Source organism: Marmota marmota, unplaced genomic scaffold (assembly GCF_001458135.2).
Source record: "Marmota marmota marmota unplaced genomic scaffold, marMar, whole genome shotgun sequence".
In the NCBI taxonomy this organism is placed as follows: domain Eukaryota; kingdom Metazoa; phylum Chordata; class Mammalia; order Rodentia; family Sciuridae; genus Marmota; species Marmota marmota.
In genome coordinates, this window is record NW_026000142.1 from 30,797,481 (window position 1) to 30,812,027 (window position 14,547).

Below are 14,547 nucleotides of genomic sequence, written 5' to 3' on the forward strand. Positions count from 1 at the left end.
AAAAAAAAGGCGGGGCGCACTGAGCTTTCTTTGCCTCGGGTACTTACAATCCACTGCTGATTACACATTCAGCTTCTCCGCCCGGAGCGAAGCGAAAGAGGAAGCAGATGGGAGCAAAGCGCCCGCGGCTCTGAGCATCCAAGCGTCTCTTTTTTGATTTCTTGGTTCTTCCTGCTCCTTGGCAAAGTGGTCCGCTACAGATTAACGGTGAAAGCTCTAAGAGACTGTGCGAAATCTCTATTATAGCCGCTGCTTTGAGCACCACGCTCAGCACTTCAGCAACCCCCGTACGCAGCGGCCATCTTCTCTAGACACATATTTTAAGCCTCTCTGTGTTTTCTTTAAACTCAATGAGTTTCCTTAAAAATAGCTGTTTTAAATTCTCTCAGAATTTCTCCATCTGACAATTATTTCATCAGTTTCTGGCTCCTTATTTTGAGTATTTGGTAAGTTCTTTGTTTCTGAAAACTCCTGATGCTTGTTGGTTTGTGATGTTGTCTGTACATTGAAGGATTAGGTATTTATTCAAGTCTTCCTAATCTGGCTTTGAATATGCTTGTCTTTCCAGGAATTCTAAGGAGATTTCTTATTTTCCTGTGTCTTTAGTCACTTCCACAATTTCAGTGCTAGATGGCAACCAAGTTCAGATTTATCAGGAGTCTGCTGTTGGTGTGTTGTCACTCTTCCAGTACAAGAGGGCAATCCAAGCCCAGATTTATCGCAAATACACTGTTGGTGTTCTCTTTAGAAATAACAAAGGAAGTACCCAGAAAGAAGAGTTTGTCCCCAAAAGTCTCTTTCTGGGGATAAGTTAGGCCCTGATCCTCATCTTCTGTTCCTGGACTATTGTTAGACACCATAGAATTTTGGCTAGCTCTTGAAAAGATCTCTATGGAAGGACAAGACCCAGGTTCCTATGTCATGATAGCAGCTACAATTGTACAGAGCTATGTTATATCCTGATCACATAACCCTCTTAAGCCAGTACCACATTGGTCCAACATTGCTATGGGCTGCCTGTTTTTGAGGTAGACTCATGGCCTAGGGCTCTTTCAACAAGGCACAGGTACTGCTAATTATAATAGAAGTCTAATACACTTGGGCTGTGTATCTTTTTCTAGCATTAAGACATGTTCAAGAGCCTCTGTCTGGAGCCAGGTTTGAAGAACAGGGTCGGCTAGGATAGGTTGAGCATTTGTTTTCCTCAGCCCAGCACTAAGTACCAGAGCAAGTCATGTGCTTACTTCCCTGGTCTAACCTTGGTGGATGGATCTTATACAATACTATTCTGTCCAAGGTTAGTGTACTATTGGTGAAGGCAGTCCCTTGGTGACCTGGGTTTGTGCTACTCTGGATTGTACCTTAGTTTCACAGCCACAAGAACCTGTGTGCAATATTAAGGATGCATTGAAAACCACATCACAGTCAGCAGTGATACAGGCTGAAACATGAGTCTGTATTCTAGAGCCCTGTCTGTGGGCACTGGCCTGGTAATCATTGTGCTGCCTGAAGGTAGAGGCCAGGTGCTAGAGACTGTCCCTTGGCAGCCAAGGCTGATACTAATTTAGATCATATCTGAGTCTCAGATGTATAGTGTAAAGCGAGACACCTCCTGCTTTGGGAACACAGAGAGAATTAAAACCAGACCTGCCATGGTAAAACCCAGTGCTAAGCAAAGCCCCACAACTCCTACTACTAGGTTAGTGATCAGGGACTGAGCCATCTAATTTCATTAAACCAGGCAGCAGAGGGCCCTTACCAGTCTTCCTCTATTCTTGAGCAAAATCGACCCACTGGAAACTAGATCACAAATGATAGCATAGGTGGTGAAAACAGCACCCACTAGAACATGGAGGACCTGTATTCAGGCCAGAGCTCACAGATAGCTGCTAAACCTACCCCAGCATCAGGTGAAGATCTGTGCTGGTGGGACAGACTCAAGTTTCAACCTGCAGCATTTCCAGCCTTGTAGTGGGTTCATAGAACACTATTCTCTCCATGAGATAATTTTATTTGGTGCTATACATTGTAAGTGTACAACTGTTTTCAAATCTTCCATGTTTACATTCAAACCTACCAGGTTTACCTCTAGTTTTGTGGATTACTTTATTAGATTATTCCCATGTATATTCTCCATTCAACAACAGCTGACATTATTCTCATAATTTCCAAATTAATGTTGGCCATAAACACAAATCTTCAAGTACACATCATCTCATCTTCCTCAATGATGCTGACCTTTAGTTATCTTGTTTCAATTGACCACCCAGTAAAATAACCTCACTCTGAAACTCATCAGTATTTTCACATTTGACAACTCAAACTTTGTACTTGGCCTGTATAATCAAAACTTCCTGTCTTGTTTTCTTTCCCATGTCCCCACACCCACTAATTCTGTTCCCCAACTTAACTGTGAATGCCAATTTCTCAGCTACTCTTTTTCTTTAATTGACTCTCTCCTTCCTTATAAATATATTTGTGTCCTCTATGCATCTTTGTACAAAAAAACATTTTTTACCATCTTTCTGGATCCTCTGGTTTCTTTCTACTTGCTTATGGTGTTTGGATTCATATCACTTGTGGGTAAAACATACAGAGACCCTTGTCTATTTGTACTCTAATTCTCATTCTCCAGCTTCCTTTAAGTATATGAGCCTGTCTTAATTTGTTTGGACAACTATAAAAAAAAAAGCAACCGTAAACTAGGTAGATCATAAACAACATAAATTTATTTTTCTTATAGTTCTAGAGAATTTGAAGCCCAAGATCAAGTTGTCTACAGATTCACAATTTAGTGCTAGTCTACTTTCTGATTCATAGGTGCCATCTAATATTTGTATCGTCACATGGTGAAAGGGGGCAAAGCAGGTCTCCAAAATCTCTTCTATAAGGATATAGATTCCATTCATGAGGGCTCCATTTGACCTAATCAGTTCCCATTGGCCCTGTTCCTAACACCATCACTTTGGGTGTTAGGATTTTACAAAATGAATTTTGGGAAAATACAAATATTTGAACCATAACACAGCCCAAATGTCAATTGCATAATATTTTCTTGGCTTACATCATCATCATCATTATCATCATTATCTATTATTTGTTCCCATGATTTCTGATAAAACTTGGCAAGAGCATAGGGCATATCTATATTAACAGAAAAAAAGAAGATTTGAAAAGAGGTTTGGGAGCTCTCTAGGATGATCGATTCATCTATGCCAGTGATTCTTAAATTGGAGCTCAGAGTTACTCAAGGAATCTATGGATCAAAATAGACTTAATAAAAATGATTTTGTTGGAGACAATCAAAGGTAACATTTTTTGGTGACAATCAAAGATAGAAATCACTCCATCATTGTGGCTCCTTCTGTTCTCAAGTCCTAAGAACTAAAAGGATAGATAATCTCTCTCATATATACCTAGTGTACAATTGTAGAACAGGGTCAGAAAAACAACACACTCTCACACACACATACAGTGGTCACACTTGAAAAGAATAATGGGAATCAAATACTGAATAACAGTCACTAATTTATAGCTATGCTCAGATCCTACTAAGAGCTTTTTGTGAAGCCCTCTTACCCTAGAGCTCAGAATTTTCCTTAAATAGGACTTGATTCTCCTGGGAAAGCTTTTAAGTTCACCCTCTATATTTTCCTTTATTCTATTTGGCAATTTATAAAATGAGGATAGACAACATTCCTAGCTCTCTTCCTTATGGAAGATGGTAGACTCATAGGTTACTGTAACTTTCAAAGAGCCACAAGCCTTTCTACTTCAGGCTCACATTTCTTTGGCAGTTACCACTCTTTGACAGTGTTTGCTTCCAATCTATTCTGTGTCAGGACTGTGTGGATGCTTATTAAAAATGCAGAGTTCTATCCTTCCCCAGTCACAATCTCAGGAGATAAGGTAAAAAGCAAAGTCTGGGAAAATGTATTTTAATATATTTTGGTTCTCTCTAAATTTTTAAAAATTTGTCTGTCTGTAAATTTGATAAACTACTAGATAGAATGAAAGGTGTTTTGTTGTTGTTTACTTTTCATTTTGTTTGTTTTTGAGCTAGTTCCTTTTTTGTGTTGCTAGGTAAACAAGGTAAGATCTGGGAACCTGAACTAAGGTAGTGACAGAACAATTAGAAGAATAGGAATAGATTCCAGAGGTAATTTGGAGGTAGAATGCACACAAATTAGAAGCACTATATATGGGAGATGTAAAACAAACAATAAAAGGAATCTAAATGAACTTGAATTTTTGCATGGGTTAGAGTACATCTCTTCATCAAGATCAAGATCTAAAAGTCAGGGTTGGGGCTGGAGTTGCGGCTCAGTGGTAGAGCACTTGCCTCACTCCTGTATGGCACTGCGTTCAATCCTCAGCACCACATAAAAACAAATAAAACTAAATGTATTTTTAAAAGATAAAAATAGGGTTGCTCCTGTTGATTTGGAAGTATATGTGGAGATTGGGCAGAGAGGAGCTGTTAATTGAGGCCCACCAATATGAGAAGATGAAAGGGAAAAAAAAAGGACCTTGTAGCCTTTGAGTATTTTAAACTATTTTGTTCCAGTGCTATCCATCCTAGCTCACATTAGTCCAACACAGTTTCCCAAATTTTTAGGCTAAGCAAGAACTAATTGGTAGTCTGTAATGTATTGGAAAGTAACTGTGATTCTTTTCTTATGAAATTATGACATAGCCTTTAAATTATTCTAATGATGGGCATGTGTGTGTGTGTGTGTATGTGTGTGTGTAGAACAAGACTTCTGTTTGACAAAGTATTTTTAATGCATTTTTTTAGTTCTTTTCCATTATCCACAATCAAAAATCTCGTTGATACTCAAAGATGTGTGATCCTCACAAGTTCAAAACCAACCTCAGCAACTTAGCAAGGCCTAAGCAACTCAGCGAGACCCTGTCTGTAGCTACAATATTAAAAAAAAAAAAAGGCTGAGGATATGGCTCAGTGGTTAAGTATCGCCTGGGCTTCAATCCCCAGTACCCCACAAAAAGATATGTGATTCTTTCACAATCTACCTTGTCTGAAGCCTGTAAAGGAATACCTCCTTGGGGCTGGGGATGTGGCTCAGGCGGTAACGTGCTTGCCTGGCATGCACGCGTTGCTGGGTTAGGTCCTCAGCACCACATAAAAATAAAATAAAGACATTGTGTCCACTGAAAACTGAAAAATAAATATTAAAAAGCTCTCTCTCTCTCTCTCTCTCTCTCTCTCTCTCTCTCTCTCTTTCTCTCTATTAAAAAAAAAGGAATACCTCCTTTCACTATTTGGCATTAACATACATAAGTTAAGTCTAGGAACATGGTCAAGGCAAAAATTCTCTTGATATGGGGTTATTGTATGCCTTAGTCCATCAAGTCGCTGGCTAGAAACAGAGGAGATAAAATGTGGCTGAAGCAATGTTCATAAAACATCTGTTGTTTCTGATTACTCTTGCTTTTGTTCACTGTATATACTCTAAAAAAATGAAGACTTTTAATTATTGCTAGCAATGAGTTACTAGAAGTATAGAACCTCTTTTTTGCTCTGACCTGAGACTGAGCAGAATTACTCTATTTAATAAAGTTAAAAAAGAAAAAAAGGATTCAATAAATATGTCCCTGTCACTGGAAGATAAAACAACATGCTCCTGGGAGCTCTCTCAAATGGTTCTGCCAATGATGGCAGGGTGCTCTGGGGACATATCAATACATCAGTGTCTCCCAGGAACATGGGATCAGCTTTCCTCCCCAAGGGGGATCATTTTGCCTTACGGAAGTACTCTGACCTTTACCCCACCCCACTGTCCTGTCATCCTTCCTACCAGTGCTCCACCTCCTCCTGCTGTGCATCAAGCCCAGATTCTGTACTCTCATTTCAGGAAAAGTTAAAAGATAGAAAAATCCGTCAAAATTATGTAATGCTAAAATGCTTCTTTTTTCTAATTTTCATTTGTTGAGAATGTATACATTCAGACACATTTTCAAAGACAACTTAAGTTTACATTTTAAAAAGCTTTATGTCCATCCCTATTATACCTAAAGCAAATATGAGCTCGTCATCTATTCTACAGTTTTACATATGTTAAAAATACATACGGATATATGTATTAAGCTTGATAATGAATCGTAATTCAGAGGTTTATTTTTTGGCATAAAACAAGCCTTACCTAGTTTTTTGTTTTTATTTTTTGTATGATAGTAGAAATAAACACCTTCACAAAGGAGAAGCACAAATTTATTTACTCTTTAATAGCTGTTCATATCCACTTAAGACCTGTCTTTTTTCTGAAAGGCTCTGAAATTGATCTGGTAGCTGCGATTTGGGAGACCCCTTTCAGTTTCTGCTCTGATCTTCCCCACATGGAGTGGAAAGAATATCCTATTATTACAACACAGTTAAGAGCAAATAACTTGCAGCTATACCACATGATCTGTAATCAATAGAACACTGACAGGAATAACAATGAGAAATGAGTGGACTAATTCTTCCTTACAGGGAATGATTTTATGTGAGACATTCACACCACTATTAGATACTTTCACTAAACACAGGCCCCATTAGTCTTGTGGAAATAAAATAATGCTATATTTTGAGGTGAAAAGGTGTTCATTATTACTGTAATACATATATCACATCTCTATCTAAGTAAAGTGCAAAGCACTTTAAAACTGTTTGGAATAATAAAAATAGTTAGAAGCGTTTTATGAAACAAAATAAAATACTGAAAAAAAAATCCATAAAGACAGCACATTGATGCAAAAGTTTGGGTTATTGTGACAAACTTTCACGAATATTACTTTTTTTCTGTCTAGCAGATTTGACATTTTCTAGTTTTAAATAACAACAACAACAACAATAAGCTTCATACACTAAAGGGATAAATTAGTTACTTTCCCCCTAAAACATAGCTGTTTAGATAATAATTTAGGAGGCATATTGGACTATACACTTTTCTTGTCATTTTCATCCAGTTCTCATTTTTTCTAGAGACAGTATAAAAAGGTAAAATGATGTTGTGCCCCAAATATGGGAGTCAATTTAGTAGTACACTAATTTTAGAAAGATAAAATAAATGTACCCCCAAACAAATACTATCTTCTCTTTGATTGTTTAAAATTATGAAAAATAATTTCTTCCATAATGAACTTCACCTCATTTTATATTTCCCCACAGTTTTGTTCATAATCAAACACTGAGCCAATGTTAAACAATTTGCATTTGAGGATATTTTTGCATTTAATGAAGTGATACATGCAAATCATGTGTGTGTATACATTTGAGTTATAAAACATTGTTTCCAGAGAGAAAGAGTCCCAAACAACTTCTTTAAAATTATTATTTTCTGTATTTTTCCACAAGGCCACCATGATAATTATGATTTTTTTATTCTTTATAATTTCATAGTCACATAAATAGACTTCTGATGAGAGAGAGATCAGCAAGGTGCTCTTTTTAGGCTTTCTTTATACTCTTTGACCATGAACAAAGAAAAAGGAATCCTTTACAAGTATTTTATGCAAATAATTTACCAAAAATAATTTTATTTCCTCTCCCTCATTTAATTGCTGTTACACAGAGAAGACCCTCTGAATATTGAACTGTCTGCTTTTAGACAGGCCATCCTGTTGGAGTACATCTCCCTGCTGGCTTACATCACTTGCTATGTGGCATGATTTTCTTCCTCATCCCATTTTTTTGGTATGTTTTTAACTAATACATACAAACATTAACATTGTGTGTATTAATGGAGAACTATGTAATGCTTCCCTACATCTACACATTATGTCTTGTTTAAATCGGGCTAAATGCATCTGTCCCCTCAATTATTTAAAATCATTTCTCTATAGTGAAAACTTTCAAGATCTTTTCTTGTTGCTTTTGAAATACACAGTACAGATATATAGATAAAAATTTAAAAGGACTTTAATTATAAGTCTAATTTAAATCTATAGAGCTAAAGAAACATAAATCCTTATTTGCAATAATTACTGAAAAAATTGATTCAAGTGAAATCTATTTCCACTTTTAATTTGCTTTCCACATTTAATCAATTTTAAGTAATACTTATTTGTCATGCATAGCTTTACCCAGAATTATATTTATTCTAGCAGGATTTGCTATACTATGATATTTATCTTCCAAATAAAATATTTAATATCAGAAAAAATGTCTAAAGTACAAATTGATTATACCTTAGAATTGTAAAGCATTTGTATGGTTTTGCTCAAAATGTTTCTCTTACAGGAACAACAAACAAGTACAAGTCCCTTCTTCTCATTTTTTATATGAAATTTTCTCCAGAATTTGGGACAGAAACTATGTCCTTAGAATTATGTCTTAACTGGGATTTTGATCTCTTACTCTCTGGATTCATTTATATGAGCCTTATAACTGTGGCTATTCATCTCCCAGACAGCACTCAGCTGATGACTAACAAGCCCACACTCAATGTAGCATGTATGTTTTTTCATGCCAACTCAGATTGCATTCTCTACTAAAAGAGTGAGTCTGAGAAATCAGATTTGCAAAGCATATGATTTTTCCTGGCCATACCTGATTGAGCCAGGAATGAGCGCTCGACCCCCGGGAAACTCATCAGTGAATCAATCATCAGTAGATCATTAGTTTCTTTCTCAAGAATTTTCCATACATTGATGTTGGGTTCTGGACCTGAATTGTCATGAACATTGCTACGTTATAATTCCAACAAGGGAAAAACAGAGCCATATTGATTTATAGGGATGATAAAGTATGAATAAGATGAAAAAACTAATCTGTTGAGAAATTAAATTAACATTGACAGGCAGAAAGAATCAGAAATGAATCTGTATAGTCCAAAAGAGAGAAAGAGAAAATGTGTCCTTGTTTCCCACACTTTCTACATAAAACTGAGTTGTACTTACTGCAATTTGATTTCAGATTAGTAAAATTATTATTATTGTTATTTAGTTTTTGGTTCTGAGGATTAAACCCAGAGGCACTTTACCACCAAACCATGTCCTTATCCCTTTGTATGTTTTCATTTAGAGACATGGTCTTGCTAAGTTGCTTAGGGACTCACTAAGTTGTTGAGGCTGACTTTCAACTTGACTTCCTCCTGCCTCAGCCTCCCAAGTCACTGGGATTGTAGGCATACCCCACCCTGCTCAGCCAGATTGGTAAATTTTTAAAAGCTTAGTAATTTTGCCTTGGTATTTTCGTTCTGTATGGGTTTCAGATCCCTATGAAGAAAGAGCTTTGACCCTCAGTATTGGTTATGCACAGATACACAACATAATCCTTTCACTGCAAGCAGTAAATGTCATAGGATTCTTATGTATATTCTATATAGCATCCCTACTTTTTATAATCAGTTGGACTTATAGGAAAAGACTATGTAAAGAACAGCTACATGTCTTGATTGTAATGGGATTTAATAATTTCCATGAACAAGAAATCCCAGTATTTCAATCTGGATAAAAAAAACAGCCTGATGCAAAGATTCCTTACAATAAAAATTCTCCAAGAACAAAAGTACTTACTTAAATATATTAAAGCCCTCTTTCATTAAAATGCTTTTTTACTTTTAATTCTTTTAATTCCACAATTTTTCTTGTCTACTTTTCTTTTTTTATTGAAGGGGCATGTTATTGGCCTGGTAAAAACTTTCCAAGGCTCACCTACTTTGTTCCATGAAACATCAAGTACTTTCAAAAAGGACTGGATAAATTCAATTAGGGTTTCAAGGAAGTTTAGAGAAGTAAACAGTTAAGACTAAGATCCCCTTTGTTTTTTTGTTGTCAGTGAAGTAGCTCCCTGGCAGCCAAGGTGAAACCAGCCCATGGTTCCTGCTGAGAAGCAGCAGAGGAGCAATGAAGTGGCAGAGTGGCAGCCAAGAGTGGAATACGGGAGGCTGAAGCACAGGCAGCAAGCACCTACTGCTGGGAGGAGCCAGCCTAGCCAACAAGGCCTGAGGAGCTGTGAGCCAGCACTAAGGTGAGCCAAGCAAGTGGACCAGACACCCCATAGTAGCCCAGCCTGTGCATGGTGTGTGGATGCCTGATGCAGAAGCATGCTCCAGGGCTGTACCCAACCCTGCAGCAGAGACCACCCACCCAGCATGCAGGATTTACTAACTTCCACCTCAGGCTTCCAGAAAAGCTTGGAGAAAATGGAAGTAAGACAAACCTGAACAGGATTTAGGGTTACCTTTTCCAAACCCTAATTAATATAATTTGGAACCTATAGTATTATAGGTTCCAAATTATGTTAATAATAATAATAAGTGCTATATAAACCCCTAAAGTAACACACTTCTACAGCAACTCCTGTCCAGTCCCTCTTGCCCTGAGGGAGTTCTGTTTCTACGCACATTTGAGTAAATCTCATTCTTATATTCACTTATCCTGGTCTCTAGAATTTGTTGTTTGAATTCACCATACAAGAACCTGGAAAGAAGACATGGATGGTGAGCAGCTGGAATCTGCTCAACACTGCAGGGCATAGCCCACCATTAAGAGCTGTAGCACTTCTTGACTGCTGAGGCCTGAAGCTTGTCTAGACTCCACCTGCCAGCAGAAGCAGGGTAATGAAATATCATCTTCAAACTCCAATTTCATCAGTACAGTTTGGTTATCATTAATGATTGGATATCCTGAGTGAAATCCCTGGGAAGAAAGTCAGAACAAAGTTCACCTTGCAAAGGGAAAACTCCATGGAAAACAAGGGAGTCCAAAGGAGTAATAGAAGAATATTCTCTGGAAAATCTGATTCTGGTATTCTTCATGTATAATGCAAAGATTGTCTACCTTTTCAAAATTTGCACTTTGAAAATCTTCAAAGTATAATTTTTCTATGAGGCTGTGGCACATCCTGTCTAGTTGTGCTTGTATTTTTAAGCAGGTTTTGAGGATGATTGATGGTGTGAATGACGACTAATAAGCAGTAACATGAGCTAACTGTGTAGGACTCCAGTGAAACTGGCTGAACAATGGATGAGGGGAGACTGGCTCTCCCATGGCTCTACCCTCTGCTTAGATACTTTCAAACCAAAAATAGCTTCTTCATAGAGTGGAGAGAAAAGGAAGCAGATTTGGAGACGGTACTTAAAGTAAAGGAGTTGTGAACATGAAAAAAAAAAATCTGTACTCCAGAGTATCACAATAGCTCACCAAAGAGTCTCTTTGGTTGCAGTTGCTTCTGACTCTTATGCTACAAACCCTGTTGTGGTACCCTCTTATCACATTGTAGTATACCTAAGTTTTGTTTCTTCTTTTCCTCAGGCCTAATTCTTCTCATGTCTCAGGCAATAGATGCCTTCTTTCAACTGAACATATTTTTATCATTTTTTTTAAATAGAGCATTATCACCATATAGTTGGCCAACATACAGGTCTACAACCTCACTGCCAGTCTCTGGATTTGTATCTTACTCTCCAGCTATTCTAGAGGACACATAGAATGTGAAACAGTCCATCTTCTTTGCTAGACTAGAAATCCTAAATAAAGAATAAATTAGTGATTTCCCATGTGCAATATTTAGTGCTATTTCACTGAAGAGCAGGTAGTGCAATTTCATTCTGAGTCCAGCAGGCTCAAAATTCAGGTAAAGCTGATGTTTCAGTTCTAACCCAAAGCAGAACATTGAAGCTGAGGTCCCAGTTCTTAGACCATCAGACAGGAAAAATGCTTACTTGGGAGTGGGTCAATCTTTTATTACACTCAGGCCTTCAACTGACTGGATGAAACCCATGTGTGTTATGTGCATGGTATGATTCTGTATCATGTGCTAGCATACCTCCTTCCAACTCTCTGTGCATTGATATCACCTCAATACCTTGAAATGGATTGTAATGAAAACAAAAATCTTCATGTATAATGCAAAGATTGTCTACCTTTTCAAAATTTGCACTTTGAAAATCTTCAAAGTATAATTTTTCTATGCTCATTAACAATAAAATTCTATACATCTATTCTCAGATTTAAATATAAAAATATAATGAGTCATGCAATATGTAGTCACTAGTCACATTTGTCAACTTAAATATCAAATAATTAACATTAAATAAGTGGTAGAACTCAATTCCTCACTCTCACTAGTCACATCTCAAGTGTTCATTTCACTACTGATTATCTTCTTAAATAGAACAGATACAGAAACAGATACAGAATATTTCCTTCAAGTTGGCCATGTATCTTTTTTTAAGTAAAGTTTTACTAGAACACAGTCACATCCCATTGACTATAAGATATTCATGACTTTTTACTCACCAAAGTCACAGAATTGAATAGATGTAAGAGAGATCTTAGGTCACATAAAGTCTGGAATATTTGGTATTTGACTCTTTACAGAAAACCATTTGCCAAATTTTGACCTAGAGCCTCCTTTCCAAGGAATAGATGATTAGTATGAGTTTCTGGCTTAAATATCATTTATACAGGAGTGTGTATAAACTTTGCTTTAATCATTCTTGTCTTTCTTCTCCTTCCTCTCTTTTTTTTCTTATTCCAAACGTGCATTTCTTTATTAGAATGGCTACACTTGAATGAAAAACTCTTGAGGAATTTCTTAGCAACTTGATAATGAAAAGGAGAACTTAGATTTAGTTTCCTGAAAACTGTCATAAATTTTTAGGCACCATGACATTACGGTGAAAATACAGTAGTGTTTTTAATAAAAGTCAGAGAGAATATCATTATTCTGACATGTGGACTGGGATGTGGGAAGGAAGTAATCTTTCTGTTTTATGGACTTGAATAAAGAGGAAAGTCCCCTAGGAATGGAGTCCAATATATATCTTTTGCTTATTTTTTTGCAAGAGAAAGTTCTTATTTCTACTGTTGATGTATACTATAATTTTTCATTCCAGATTGATTTATTTAAAGAAAAAAAAAGCTAGCTCTAAAGACAGGATAGAAAATCATTTACTTTTACTTTATTTCCCTATTATCTAAAAACTTTTCAAATTCCTCCTTGGCCTGTGTGTGTGTGTGTGTGTGTGTGTGTGCATGAGTGAATGCATATTAACATAAGAAGGTAAAAAAAATTCTTCAACTTTTCACATATGGGACAATAATATCTACATAGAAGGCAATTTATTTGCTAAAAATTTCCCCTGATACTTTAAGTGTAATTAAGTTAAAGTTTAAATTGAACTATAACTCTGAGCTATGTAGCAACCAAAAATAAAATTTTACTGTATTTATTAGTAGTAATATCAGCTACTTAAGCTTTCTCCATGTTTAGCAAAGCCAGCAATCTTTAGGTAGATAGATCAGTTCACCTAATATTTGGTCAGCCTCTTCTCTGCATCATCTTATTCATTTCATCTAGTACTTATGAAATAACTGAGACATGATGTAATGGCTTACTATTTTTTTCCATCTAATACAACTAATAATGGCTATACCTGCTTAGTCAGTATTCAAACAGCATTGTGGAGAGGAGAATCCATGCTGCAGTGAATCCCAGTTCTGTTTCTTCCTAGTTGTGTAATGTCTCATGAGTTGCTTCATCTTTCTGCTTCTCAGATTCCACATCTATAAAACAGGGTAAAAAGTAGACCCATGTCATCGGATTCCTTGGGAATTAAATAAATTAAATACCTTTATAATCCCTTGAATAGTATCCCAATAAGCTCTCACTATTGAGTAATATGTTATAAATAGCTAAGATAAGTACATTAGAAACAGTAGAGTTTGTCCTAAAATCCCAATTCTGCAAATCTCACTGTTTAATTTGCTGAACCTCGGGGTTCTTCATCCATAAAATGAGTATTAATAATATCTAGCCTTAGTAGTTATAGTATGGGTCAGTGACAAAATATATAGGATGCTGGAATATGACAAATGCTTAATGAGTGGCGGTTGAAATTAACATAATTGTGTAAATATGAAGACTCCAAATTAGCAGACTCATTTGGTCAGGTCTGGCCAGCCAACATATATACAATTTTAAACTCATTTCCTCTGTTCTCCTCTGAGGCCAGCCTTGTTAAAACTGTTGAAAAAATATTTCACTAGTAAACTGCGTGCTTGCCTTTCTTCGCCAATACATGACTTCCACCCTTATGGAGCTAAGTGGAGAAACACAGTTTCCCAGACTGTGAGAACTGCACATGGGCTGAACTCATACAGGCCAAGCTCCCTGTTCACAGATGAGGTTGACGAAGCTCTAAAAGGTTAAACTATCCCCCCAGAGTTGTACAGCTATTTTGCCAATTTTTCCCAGGAAGCTGGACTGACCCCAACCCATGCTGCTCCTTCGTCATATTGTTTGCTAGTGCTTGTTTGTATTACTTCAGTGTCTCCCTAGCTGTTTGTGTATGCATGTCTTTCCTCCAAGTTCTGTGCTTCTTGGAAGGAGGAGTCTTTGGGTCTCGTTTTTGAGTCTCTTCTAAGCAAACTTATTAGTGCTGAGATCTTACTGTGAATGTTCATTTAATCAGTGAAATCATTCTATTGAGTGGAGACTCAAAATTCTAGTATGAAGGGACCAGATTATCTAATGAAATTTATACAATCACTCCCATTCAGAACAATCTGCTTATATCTAGATATTTTATACATTCA